The sequence below is a fragment of the Panthera tigris genome, chromosome B3, assembly GCF_018350195.1.
Source record: "Panthera tigris isolate Pti1 chromosome B3, P.tigris_Pti1_mat1.1, whole genome shotgun sequence".
NCBI lineage: Eukaryota > Metazoa > Chordata > Mammalia > Carnivora > Felidae > Panthera > Panthera tigris.
This window is the reverse complement of record NC_056665.1, coordinates 116,672,642-116,685,049: the sequence shown is the minus strand read 5'-3', so window position 1 is coordinate 116,685,049 and position 12,408 is coordinate 116,672,642. Positions and strand designations below refer to the sequence as shown.

At 43.4% G+C, this 12,408-nt stretch overlaps 1 protein-coding gene across 1 annotated transcript in view; it reads right to left on the bottom strand.

The window, feature by feature from the left end:
• RGS6 (regulator of G protein signaling 6) overlaps window positions 1-12,408 on the bottom strand; it is a 585,661-nt gene that overhangs the window by 488,001 nt on the left and 85,252 nt on the right. The gene's annotated exons all lie outside the window — the stretch shown is intronic.

Below are 12,408 nucleotides of genomic sequence, written 5' to 3'. Positions count from 1 at the left end.
ACACTAAGCTAAATGTTGAGGAGAGAGAAACAACTGGCTTCCTGTATAGTTATCTGTTGCTCCAAAGCTCAGTGCCTTAAAATAATAAACAATTGTTATCTCAGTTTCTGAGTAGGTGGTTCTTGCTCTGGGTCTTTGTGTTGGGCATCCCCAAGAACACCTCCAGATCCAGTGATCACTAGGAGGATTCACATACGTCTAGTAATACTCATGGCTGTGATTACAGCAAAAGGATATAAAGCAAAATTCAGTACAGGGAAAATGTACATAGAATGAAGTCCATAGGAAACTAGGCACACGCTTCCAAGAGTCCTCTCCCCATGGAATCACACAGGACAAGCTTAATTCCTCTAGCATCACATTGTGACAACAATTTGTGAAATGTCGTCTACCAGTCTACCAAGGAAGCTCATCAGAGACTCAATGTCCAACGTTTTTACTGGTGGCTGCTCTTATAGGCACCCTCTGCCTTGCACATACCAAATTCCAGCCTTCCAGATAAAAGCAGGTGTTCCCCATAAATGCTATTGTTTGCACAGTTTAGCCAATGTCAACCATTCATCATTAGAGAATGGTGGGAACCTCCCCTAAATCCAAGTTCCCAGATGGTAGCCAAGAGCCAATCTTGGAAGCAGACCTTTCTAAGGATAGCAGTCTAGGGTCTGCTGTGTTAATTCCTTCCTACAGTTTGTCTCGTGAAGTTGCAGTCAAGCTGTCTACTGGGGCTCCACAATCTGAAGCCTTCTTAGGGCTGGAGGGTACACTTATAACAAAATTCACTCACACGGCAATAGGCTGGAAGCTCTTCACCAGTGGATGTCTCCACAAGACTGCCTGAATATCCTCAACATGATGTGCCCCAGAGTGAGGGATCCAAGACAACAAGAGAATGACAGCATCCCCAAAACGGAAGATACCATCTTTAATAAACTTATCTCAAAGTGACATACCATCCCTTCGGCTAAGGCCAACCCTACTACAAAATGGGAAGACCAACCCTACTACAAAGACCAACCCTACTACAAAATGGGAAGGGGAAGGAATGAACAACTCTGAATGCCAGGAGTCAGAGATTAATAGGGGCTATCTTAGAGGCTGGCTACCACAGTCAGCCTCAGGCTCCCAATGATTCCCATCGGTCCTACCTGTAGTATACGCTAACCCCTCCAACAGTCGCTAAAAGTCCCACCGAATACTGGCATCAGCTCCCAGTCCAGACTCTCACCCTCTAAATCAAGTCTAGTCATGGGTGAGGATCTTTGAGTGTAGTCCCTGACATTCGGCCCACTGAGTACGGTTCCTCTCAATGTCTAAGATGTGTGCAACCAAAGCAACCGGTTATCTGTCCCCACACATTCAGCATACAATGGTGGGGCAAACAGAGGATAACCACTATAAACCCTTGCCCACAAAGGAGGAAATGGGAAGCATGTAGGGCTAGCAATTCTGAAATCCTGGCAAGTACATGTTGTGAGTTCTTTGCTGAGGTCTGGGAATAATTCTCCACTCTTAACTCCACCCTCTGGACTCTTGGTTTGGGCTTCCCTGCAGTCCTTCCATTTTCATGAAACGCAACAAGTATTTGCAGCTGAGTATTTTTCTCTGCCTGCTTCCTACTTCTTGATACTCAGGGGTCAAATCCTCTTTTCATTTTGTACTATGTGACTTTCATTTCAAGCTGATGGTGCCTCTTCAAGTGTAATGCTCTTAAAAACTTTGAAGGTCTTCTGTGAATCCTTTTAGGCTTCATTCCATTAGACAAAAGCCACACCCACAAATCTCTTTGCAATGAGTCCTTCCTCACCTTGGGCTTTTGCTGAGGTACAATGTCCTTGAGCTTCCAAGAAGCCCTACCATTGACCAAGAGGGTCTAGAAAGGAAACCTGTATCTCTTTAGAGGGTCTTTTGGCTGACTGCACAGTTCTCTGAGGCACCATCTTTGATTTTTGAGATCTTTTTTTAATTTTTTTTAATGTTTTTTTATTTTTGAGAGAGAGAGAGAGAGAGCACAAACAGGGAAGGGGCAGAGAGAAAGGGAGGCACAGAATCCGAAGCAGACTCCAGGCTCTGAGCTGTCGGCACAGAGCCCAATGTGGGGCTCGATCTCACAAATTATGAGATCATTAGCCAAGCCAAAGTTCAACGCTTAACCAACTAAGCCACCCAGGCACCCTGATTTTTGAGATCTTGAAAAGATTTTACAGTCACACCCCTGGCTTCATGTTTGGAACTTGTTTTCCTAAAAGCGCCCCCTAATTTGATCTTTGCTCAGAAGCCATTTCTTAATTTAGTATCACGTGGCATCTGAAGAGGCTGGGAATCTTCAAAATCAGCAAGTCCTGGCTCTTTTTGTTCACTAGTTCTGCCTTCAGTTTGTCTTACAATTTTCCTATAAGCAACAGGGGGGAAGAAATGGAAGAAACAATACTGTTTAGAAATCTCCAGTTCATTAGGTACATTTTCTACTTCCCATATTACTGCAGATGACAGTATTGCTCATTTTTTTGCCACTGCATAATAAGGACTCTGCCTTTTCCAGTTTCCAATCTGATTCTGCTAGTTTTCCTTTAAGCCTTCGCCGGTGGTCTCCTCAAAGTCCAAACTTCCGTGAACAGTGTACTTGAGGCACTTGACGCGTTCGCCAACATGTCCCTCAAAATCCTTACAGCTTTTCCACCGTGCACTGCCTAGTTCCAAAGCCACTACCATATTTTCGGTTTTTTGTTATATCAGTACCCTCCCCCCCTCTTCTGGTACCAAATTCTTACTAGTTATCTATTGATCCATAATAAGTTACTTCAAAGCACTTAAAACAACTAGTATGTATTGTCTCACGTAGTTTCCAAGCATTAGAAATTGGGAGGCGTTTAGAAGGGTGGTTTTGGCTCAGGGTCTCCCGTGAGGTTGAAACCAAGCTGACAGCAGGGCCTGTAACATCTGAAGGCTCAACAAGGGGAAGACCTGCTTCTAAGCTCATTTGCATGTTTGCGGACCAGCCTCCGTTTCCAACTAGCTGTCGCCACATGCACCTCTCTCCACACATTGCTAGTCTTCACAACATGGCAGCTGGTTTTCCATAGAGCGAGTGATTTAAGAGAAAGAACCCAAGATAGAAACCCCAGTCTTTTATAACTTAATCTGAGAAATGACATGTCATCACTTCTATTATAATTTCTTTGTCAAGGGCATGAATACCAAGAGGTAAGGATCACTGAGGACCCATCTTGGTGGGCAGCTACCCACCCATTTCCTATCTGGAGGTCTTCATGGGATGACAGCCATCAACTACTTACAACAAAATTTAATGAGGGCCATAATAAACACATGGAAAAGTCAGCACCAGTTTGCCCTGAGGGATCCAAGAAGACAGGACAGGGGGAGGTGATGTTTCATTCAGGGCCTAGAGGAATGAATGAGATTTGTCAGATGCATGGAAGCTTTCCAAGCATTTCTCTTCCTGCATATCCTACCTGCATGGTAAATTTGATAACCTCAAAGCTCTCCCTAAGAGCAAATATAGAATGACTTAATTTAATATCAATATTTTTAGGGGACACATCACCATTTAACAGATGAAGCAGAAGGCATAATGGTAGATGATGGATGCTAGGCTTGCAAATGGCTCATCTAAAGGTTGAATTTACTTAAGGGGGAAAAAAAAAGATGAATAAAGTAAAAACACACAGTTTGATAACAAACACGCAAGTCATAATAAACGCCCTTAATTTTGTAAAGCACACAACCATGCCACATGTAATAGTGATTATTGGGAGAAAGAAATCCTAACCCAAGGACCCTTTCCAAAGAAACAGATGTAGGCGCTATGTAAAGGGTAGATAGAAAACCAGGCCAAGCAAGTATGCTGAAATACTAAAAGCTCCCCTTTTTTATTTCCCGTTAAAAGAGCGATACAATCATTTAAAATTTTGTGAAGTATAGAGGCACCTGGGTGGCGCGGTCAGTTAAGCATCTGACTCTTGGTTTCAGCTCGGGTCACTGATCTCACAGCTTCCTGAGTTCCAGCCCCACAGCAGGCTCTACTCTGGCAGCACAGAGCCTGCTTGGGATTTTCTCTCTCCCTCTCTTTCTGCCCCTTCTCCACTCTGATTATCTCTGTCTCTCTCAAAATAAATATGTAAACTTCAAAAAGAAGAAAATGAGAATTTGTGAAGTATAAGTAAGCATAAGAAAGGAAAATCACCGATGACCCCCAATCCTAGGAATAACCACTAATTAGATTATAGACCGTTCCCTCTCAGACAGCTGGGGACACGTGGAGATGAACACACACACAGACATACACAAGCACGTATGGATGGAGGTGTGCATGTGTTAATTTTGGAACCACGTCACTTTTGGAAATGGCTGTTTTTCCTGAATATAAAATTAACACAAAAATTAACATCTGCATAATGTTGTTCTTTTTTTTAAAATCGACGCATTATAAGAGTTATGGGCTAGAAAGTAAAATTCACCCGTAATTCTTCTCAGGGGAAGAAACACTGTTTACTCTTAACATCGGGTATTTTTCTTACAGGCATTTTCAACGCAAATATGATTTTCATGCAGGAATCGGCTCATGCTGTTTTCCTTACCGCTTCTCTCGTTTAAAAATCCGCGATGGCTAGCTTCCTCTGTTAATACATGCACGCTACATCATTTTTTTAATGACTACATAATTCCCAAACAGGTATGTACCATGAGCTATCTAACCAACACCCTACTCGCGAGACGCTGTTCTGCTCCCGATCTCCCGCCGTGGCCAATCACACCTTTACACACACATCTTTACACACCAGTCTCCTCAGGAGAAACCTCTGGGAATTAGATTTGATTCACCTTTTAAGAATCTGTACACGTATTCCACCATAAATGCTGCACCAGTGCACACACACCAAGAGTGTAAAACTGTCTCCAGCCACCACCTTCACCATTACTGAGTGCTATAAGCAAACACAGTTTTAATTTTCACGTCTTCAGACGCGAAAGGCAATCAATGTGTTAAGACACTATATCCTCAAATGTTTCAGTTATCTGAACTTCTTTGTAAATTATGCATTCTTGTCTTATGCCAAATTTTCTTGTCAGTGTTCACTGGGTTTGTATTGATTTGTAAGTCCCCTCCCAACCACTCAAATGCACCTCCATTTATATTTATATTTGTTTATATTTATATTTATATTTATATTTATATTTATATTTATATTTATATTTATACTTATATACACTTTTTTAAAGCCCAGCAACAAAGTCTTACCAGCAGAACCTAAATGAGAACTCACTGAGCTAGTAAGTGGTCGAGCCACATGCGAATCTTCCTGACTCCAAAATGCAGGTTCTTCCCACAGTGGTGGCACCGCACCGACCGGCCACCTCCTCAGGACTGAAAGCAGGCAGTCCCAGACTTGCTCACTACAGTCACCTGGCAGCTCTTAGAACTCCTGCTGCCCTCTGGTCCCCCCATGTCAATTAAACCAGGCATGGCATTTACTGAGGATGCCCACATGACTCCAAAGGACAGCCACATTCGGATGCGTTGGCTGAAGATTTCGTCCCCCAGCTGCCAAGAACACTGCTGGCTCAAAGCTCTCCGCTGTCAGCTCTCTCCCCAGGTCCCCTGGTTGAAGGAGTAACTTACTTAGCCCCGGCTCAGGTATCCCCCAGGGCCTGTGGCATCTGATGACTGGAGGAAAAAAGGTATAGAGACGCATCCTTGATGCCCAGCTCCAGAGTCCCCAGTTCCAAAGCCCCGGGGGGTTGGGATAGGCCTTCTGGCTGCAGTGGAGCCCGCGTTCTCCCGCTGCCCAGTCCCACCCCCTCCCTTCCCCCCAAGTGTGGACCCTGAGAGATGCTCCCATGATGTCCTGCCTACTCATCCCAGAGGCTGCTTCCCGAGGGCACCCAGCCTGTGTCCCGTACCATATGGAACTTCCCGCAAAGAATAAACAGAATCTTCCTCAAAGGCTTTGCTCACATATGAAGGTAGCAATCAAAGCACATTCAAAAATCCTTTCAGGTGGAGTTATTGTTAAATGAGAATGGCGTTTCTGTTTGAGGCGATAAAAAAGACTTTGGAAATAGTGGTGACAGTTGCACAAAACTGTGAGTATAACTGATGCCACTGAATTGCACATTAAACATGGTTAAGACGGCAAATTTTATGTTTTATGTCTTTGACCATAACTTTAAAAAATTAAGAATGTACTGCTTGGGATTCTCTCTCCCTCTCTCTCTCCCTCTCTCTCTCCCTCTGCCCCTTCCCTACTGCTCACTCTCTCTCTTTCGAAATAAATAAATAAACTTAGAAAAAATTGATAATGTAACACGCCACACACCATTGAACGGTATACCTTGAATGTGTGAATTGTTGGTATATGAGTTATATTTCAAAAAGCTACTAAAAACCCCTTTTGGTGCAATGTAAGGACATGGTAGTCAACGAATGAGAATAATAATAGCCTCAGCCCTGTTAATCTGTAGAACAATGACAATAATTTGAAGCCCTCATCAAAGGGTTTTCTCTCACTCGTTGTCTCATTCCCTAAAATATAGGAACAAAATGCTTATTGATTTGTACTTTACCTATCTTTGGTCAGCAGTAATTCGGGATTTATACGCTGAGTGGTATGGGGAAAAGAATAAGCAGTTTCTTGGGCCAGCTCCCAAGGCTAAGGATATTTAAAGACTACTTGAGGGCTAAGATATTGGCAACGTCACTAAATTCAGTCTTGCAGCAGTACAAGCGTTCAATTTCACTGGAACACAAGCTCACACGTACAGAAAACCGCCACGAAGCTAGATAACGGACCTGTTTCTAGAGAGAAGCAAAACAGGCTTGTTTATGGAAAACACGAGTGTGCCAAAGTCAGCAGTGTCCAGAAGATAAAAAATGCAAATACCCATCTCCCCAGAAACACACTCTACCGCCAGCCGCTCCTCCTGCATTTATAACGTACTTCACATCTGCAAACTCCTCCATAATCACTATCATTAGCCATCCCCAAGGAGCCCAGAAACTTCCACTTTTTGAAAGATTGGCAAGCCTCTTATTTCAATGCATACCTTTCCTTAACAAGAGCCCTCCATTCAATAAAGGCCAAACCTCCGAGAAGGGGAGCTGTCGCTTCAAGGCTGTGGTTTCTGCCCCTAGCCCTCCACAATCAATGTACTACCAGAAACCAACCTGATGGCGTACAAAGCTTATTCACTGAAGTGCTTAAGAATGAAAGAAAACACTCATGTCAAAAATGACACCCAAAGCACCATGGGAATAAAACGGGATAAATTTAGAGCTAGAGGAACTTGAGCTTTAGCCTTGAATCTGCTGCTGGCATCCTATGTGACTCTGATCCAATTAACTAACCACTCTGAATCTCAGTTCCTTTATCTGTGAGATGGGCTTAATGATAATACTGCCTATCTCACAGATTGTTGTGGGGTCGAATGAAATGACTGGATACCTAAACACTTCAAAAACTGAAGTTCTACACAATGGGAAGGAGGACTAGACCACTTCCGGTCGCTAAACAGCTCCAGAGAAACACAGCTTAGGGCCTTTGAGAATAACATAGTGGTTTAAATGTAAGAGTAAGGAAGTGAATTTGACTGAGAGAAGAATATTAATCCAAGTTACATCTCGATGCATCCATTTCATAACCGACTTGAGACCAAGCTGATTATGTTGTGGAAGCCACTAACCAAGGTGTGAAAGGAAATAAGAGTTAGAATAAAAAAAGAGCCTCGGGGTGCCTGGGTGGCTCAGTCAGTTAAGCATCCAACCCTTCATCTCACCTCACAACTGTGAGTTCAAGCCCCACATTGGGCTCCACGCCCAATTTTTCAAAAAAAAGAAAAAAGAAAAATATAAAAGAAAGAATCTTAATTTAGAGAGATAAAATCATTTCCATCTGACCCTAGAGTTTGTTTGCTTTGTTGTCATTGTCGTGTATGTTGCTTTTGCTTATTGTCATAAAAAGCACTGGTGTGAGATACTCCATTCCTTCTGGAGCTTGGCCATACCTACTTTCTTTTCTAGAAAAGATCCTGAAGAGAACGAAATTTTCACTGCACAGCAATTCTCTAGTAGATTTTAAAGGAATCCAGTGAGGTAAGGCAAAAATCATCAGCACACTGATTTCATATTCCGTAAATGTATAACCTCTGAAATTTCAGAGTCAGGGACTTATTTTTTCCCCACTGAACGGAGACTTAGATTGGGACTCATGCGTGTTCCAAATTTAGCTGAGCCTCCACGGCTGGAAGCGGTTGCTTAACCACCACACACATTTGTGTATTACCTCACAGGTTGCCAGGCGAGGCCATCGGCGGAACCAAACAGCAAAGTCAAGTCAGACACGAACAGCTGGCCAAAAAACAGATCCTAGAATCAAGAGAGAATAGATGGTGTTCTTCCTTTTACCCCCTTTCCTTTAGGAACTCCTGGTCGGGGAGGGGGAGAAATCAGGATACGTTCAGACAAGGGAAGTCATTTATGGTATTTAGGCACTGAAGAATTAACCAACTTTAACACAAATAAATTTTAGTCTCCCATCTTCTCTCCTCTTTCCTTCCAATATCGAATTCCTCGAGGGAACAGTCCACAACTTCTTCCTCCGTTTGCTTACCATACACTAAACAGCTCTCTCAGAGTTCACCCACCACAGCTGTGTCATCACCAAGTCAAGTGGCCCTTCATGAACATTTCTTGTCCTCCTTGTGGCATGTAACACTACTGGCCATTCCCTTTTCTGGAAATAGCTCCTCCCCTGACTCCTCTGATAATACTCACCCTGGCACTCCACCTATTTTCCCTACTCCATTGCCTCTCCTGGCTCTTGATGCCTAAGACCCCTGGTTTCTGCCTTGGGTATTCCCTACCACCCACAACCATCAGAGACATGAGCTTTTCTGTGGCTCTCTGTCCAGCTGTATGTGACAACACCCAACCACCTCTCTCTTGAAAATGAAGCCCATGTTTCTAGTTGCCTGCCCCATATTTCCATTTCTCCCACTCATTACCTAATATCCAAGATGGAACCCACCATGTCTCCTACACAAACAACATCCTATTCCTGACTAACTTTTGTTATTCTCATTTTTCAATATCAAAGCCATCCTTCCAACCCACCTACATTTATAAATTTCCAAGTGTCATGAATGGCTCAAGAAGTCCCTCATATCCACTGCTTCCTTTGCATGAAAAGATACTGCAATCACTTCCTGTGTGAATTCTTGTTGGCCGTAGCTTTTGAGTCAAAAACTTCTGTACCACAATACCACCAGATCATTCTTCCTGTAGTAATGTGTGTGTATCACAGCCCTGTTCAAAAATTGCCAGGGTTTCTGCTTTTTATTTTTTTTTTTTTATTTATTTTTTTTTTAAGAGCTTTTTTTTTTTTAACATTTTTTTTTTTATTTTTTTTATTTTTGGGACAGAGAGAGACAGAGCATGAACGGGGGAGGGGCAGAGAGAGAGGGAGACACAGAATCGGAAACAGGCTCCAGGCTCCGAGCCATCAGCCCGGAGCCTGACGCGGGGCTCGAACTCACGGACCGCGAGATCATGACCTGGCTGAAGTCGGACGCTTAACCGACTGCGCCACCCAGGCGCCCCTGGGTTTCTGCTTTTTAAATCCAGATTTTTAATCCTATCATCCAAGGTTTCCCATAATCCAGCCTTCCTCTCTCAAAACCCAGAAGGATGCAGGGTTCAGATGGGTTTGGATTCCAGCTGTTTTCGTAAACTTGCCTTGAAGTTTCCCACGCCACTTTAAATGCTTTTTTGTGCCCCACCTGCCCCTTACTATCTCTACCTATTAAAGTTATACCTTTCTTCAACACCTAGCTCAAATAACTTTTTTTTTTTTTAATTTCTTCTGTCAAAGAGAAGAGTGTTTGACATGCCTACAAGGCATTGCAATTCTTGGGCCCTTTACCATGGTCTGTGAATTGGACACTTTATCTCCTCTTTAGATCACAAGTCTCTCAAAGAGATGGGCTCAGCATCAAGGTTTGCTGAAAATAGCCTGAACTTTGAAACCAAAATAATGAGGGTATGTTTTCACTTATACTGGCTAAATGGCTCTAAATCGCTTACACTGGCTAAATGGTTTAGTTCCCTCATCTGTAAAATGAACCCAATATAATTACGGTGAATTGATTTGCTTACCTCAGGGGTGGGCAAACTATGGCCCATAGGCCAAATCCAGCCCACTACCTATTTTTATAAATAAAGTTTTATTAGAACACAACCATGCTCATTCTTACATATGCTTACTATGGCTGCTTTTGCACTACAATAGTAAAGCTGGGTAGCTACAATACAGACCATGTATTTTAAGACTAAAATATTTGCTATCTGTACCTGGGCGGGGGGGAATCTCTTCTCTACCTCCATTTCCCTCTCTTTTTTAGGTGGAGAGGTAGAATAAAGATATTTTCCAGACCTCCCTGAATCTAGGGGTGCAGGGGTTAACTGGGTTCCACTAATTATATGCATTCATGCAAGGAGGTGTAGGTGGGTAAGATGGGGGTGATCTTCTGGCTCCTTGACTGCTCACTGCCATAAAGGAAAGTCATGGAAACATAAGACTTTTGAACCCCAGCAGTGTCCCAGTGCCCTTCTGCAGCTTTCTGAGGGTCAAAAAGCAGCTGCAGCAATGGCAGCAGCCACAGGGACTTTCTGATCCCAGCTTGCCAATACCAGGATGGCAACTGCAAGCGTGCCTTCTGACCTTGGTCCCATGTTGTTCTGGAAATTTTTCCCCTGAGCCTCACCCTTCCAGTGATTTTGTAAGCACCCAATTCTCTGTATTAAATCCCTTCTTGTTTGAAAATTTATAGCCAAGTTTCTGTGTCTTGTACTGAACTCTGACACAGAGCCAAATGATAAATATCTAGTTGAGTTACTGAGACATGAAATGACAGTGTCTGTAAAAGCACTTTATAAACAGTCAAGCTAATGTTTTCTGTAAATCTTCATCTCATTCCCCACATACCACCCCCCACCGCGGAGTCAGCACAGTGCCCCCATCCCCCAAACGCTCCACAGCTCTCTTCCTCCTACCTCTGCTTGAGCAATCCCACCTCTCTTCTAGTTCCAGTGGCCCTAAGGATCAAGAGTTAACTTATTTGGAAAGGTTAATACTTTCCAAATTAAAGTATTAACCAATACTTTACCAATAACCAATACAAAGTATTAACCAACCAAAGTTAATACTTTGGTTAATACAAAGCTAACTCTCCAGAACAATGCACATGCATTAAAACTCCAATGTAATTTCCAAGGTTCATGGGCCTTCTGAATGTTATCAATGGACCTGCTAGGTTATAAAGCCCTGATCTTCTATGCTAATGAGCATCTAAACCTGTATATCAAGCCAGATCCATCTCCTGAAGTTAAGCCTGATGTATGCACCTGCCCACTGAACCTCCTGTAGGCAACTCAAGCTCAGTGTGTCCACATGTGGTTTTATCTCCCCCACTTCTACTCTTCCTCTGTTGTTTATCAAGTAAGTGAATGATGCTAGCATCCCTGGGTGGCTCGGTTGGTTGGGCGTCCGACTTCGGCTCGGGTCATGATCTCGTGGTTTGTGGGTTCGAACCCTGCATCAGGCTCTGTGCTGAGAGCTCAGGGCCTGGAGCCTGCTTTGGATTCTGTGTCTCCCTCTCTCTCTCTGCCTCTCCCCTGCTCACACTCTGTCTCTCTCTCTCTCTCTCTCTCTCTCTCTCTCTCTCAAAAATAAATAAACATTAAAAAAAATTCTTTAAAGGTACAGTGCTATTCCTTCCTTCCTTCTCTAGACACAGTTGCCAGGACTTGACAATTCTACATCCCTAGTTGCTTTGGAATCTATCCACATCCCCATCTCCATTGTCAGTAATTTGTCCAGCCGCCTCCATCTCCAATCAAGATTGCTACAGAAGCCCTCGAATCGGCCTCTCTGCTTCTACTCTGTCCTCCTCAATCCAATCCCTTTCCTGCACCTTAAACATACATGTCAAATCCAACCAGTCTTTCTTGTTTAAATATTTAATAATTCTGTGTTGTTTTCACCATCAGCCTTTCCCATGCCTCTTGAATTGCCTCTATACCACCCTACTGTAGGAGCAAACGTTTCCAGAACCAGTCTTTGTCCTTCCCAAGGAGTACATGCCACCCCCTCCCCATGATGTCCTTTCTCACCATTTTATTTCCTACTGCCACTCTTCTATCCCACCTACATACACACACACACACACACGCTTTCCTCCTGGCTAACACCTCATCCTTCAGTTCTCAGCTTAGACACTATTTAATTGCCTTATTTACCGAATGTTAATTGAGCCTCTACCACACGCCAACCACTGGGCTAGCCCTGGAGATACAGCAATAAAAAGACAGTCACAATCCTTATCTTCACAAAAGTC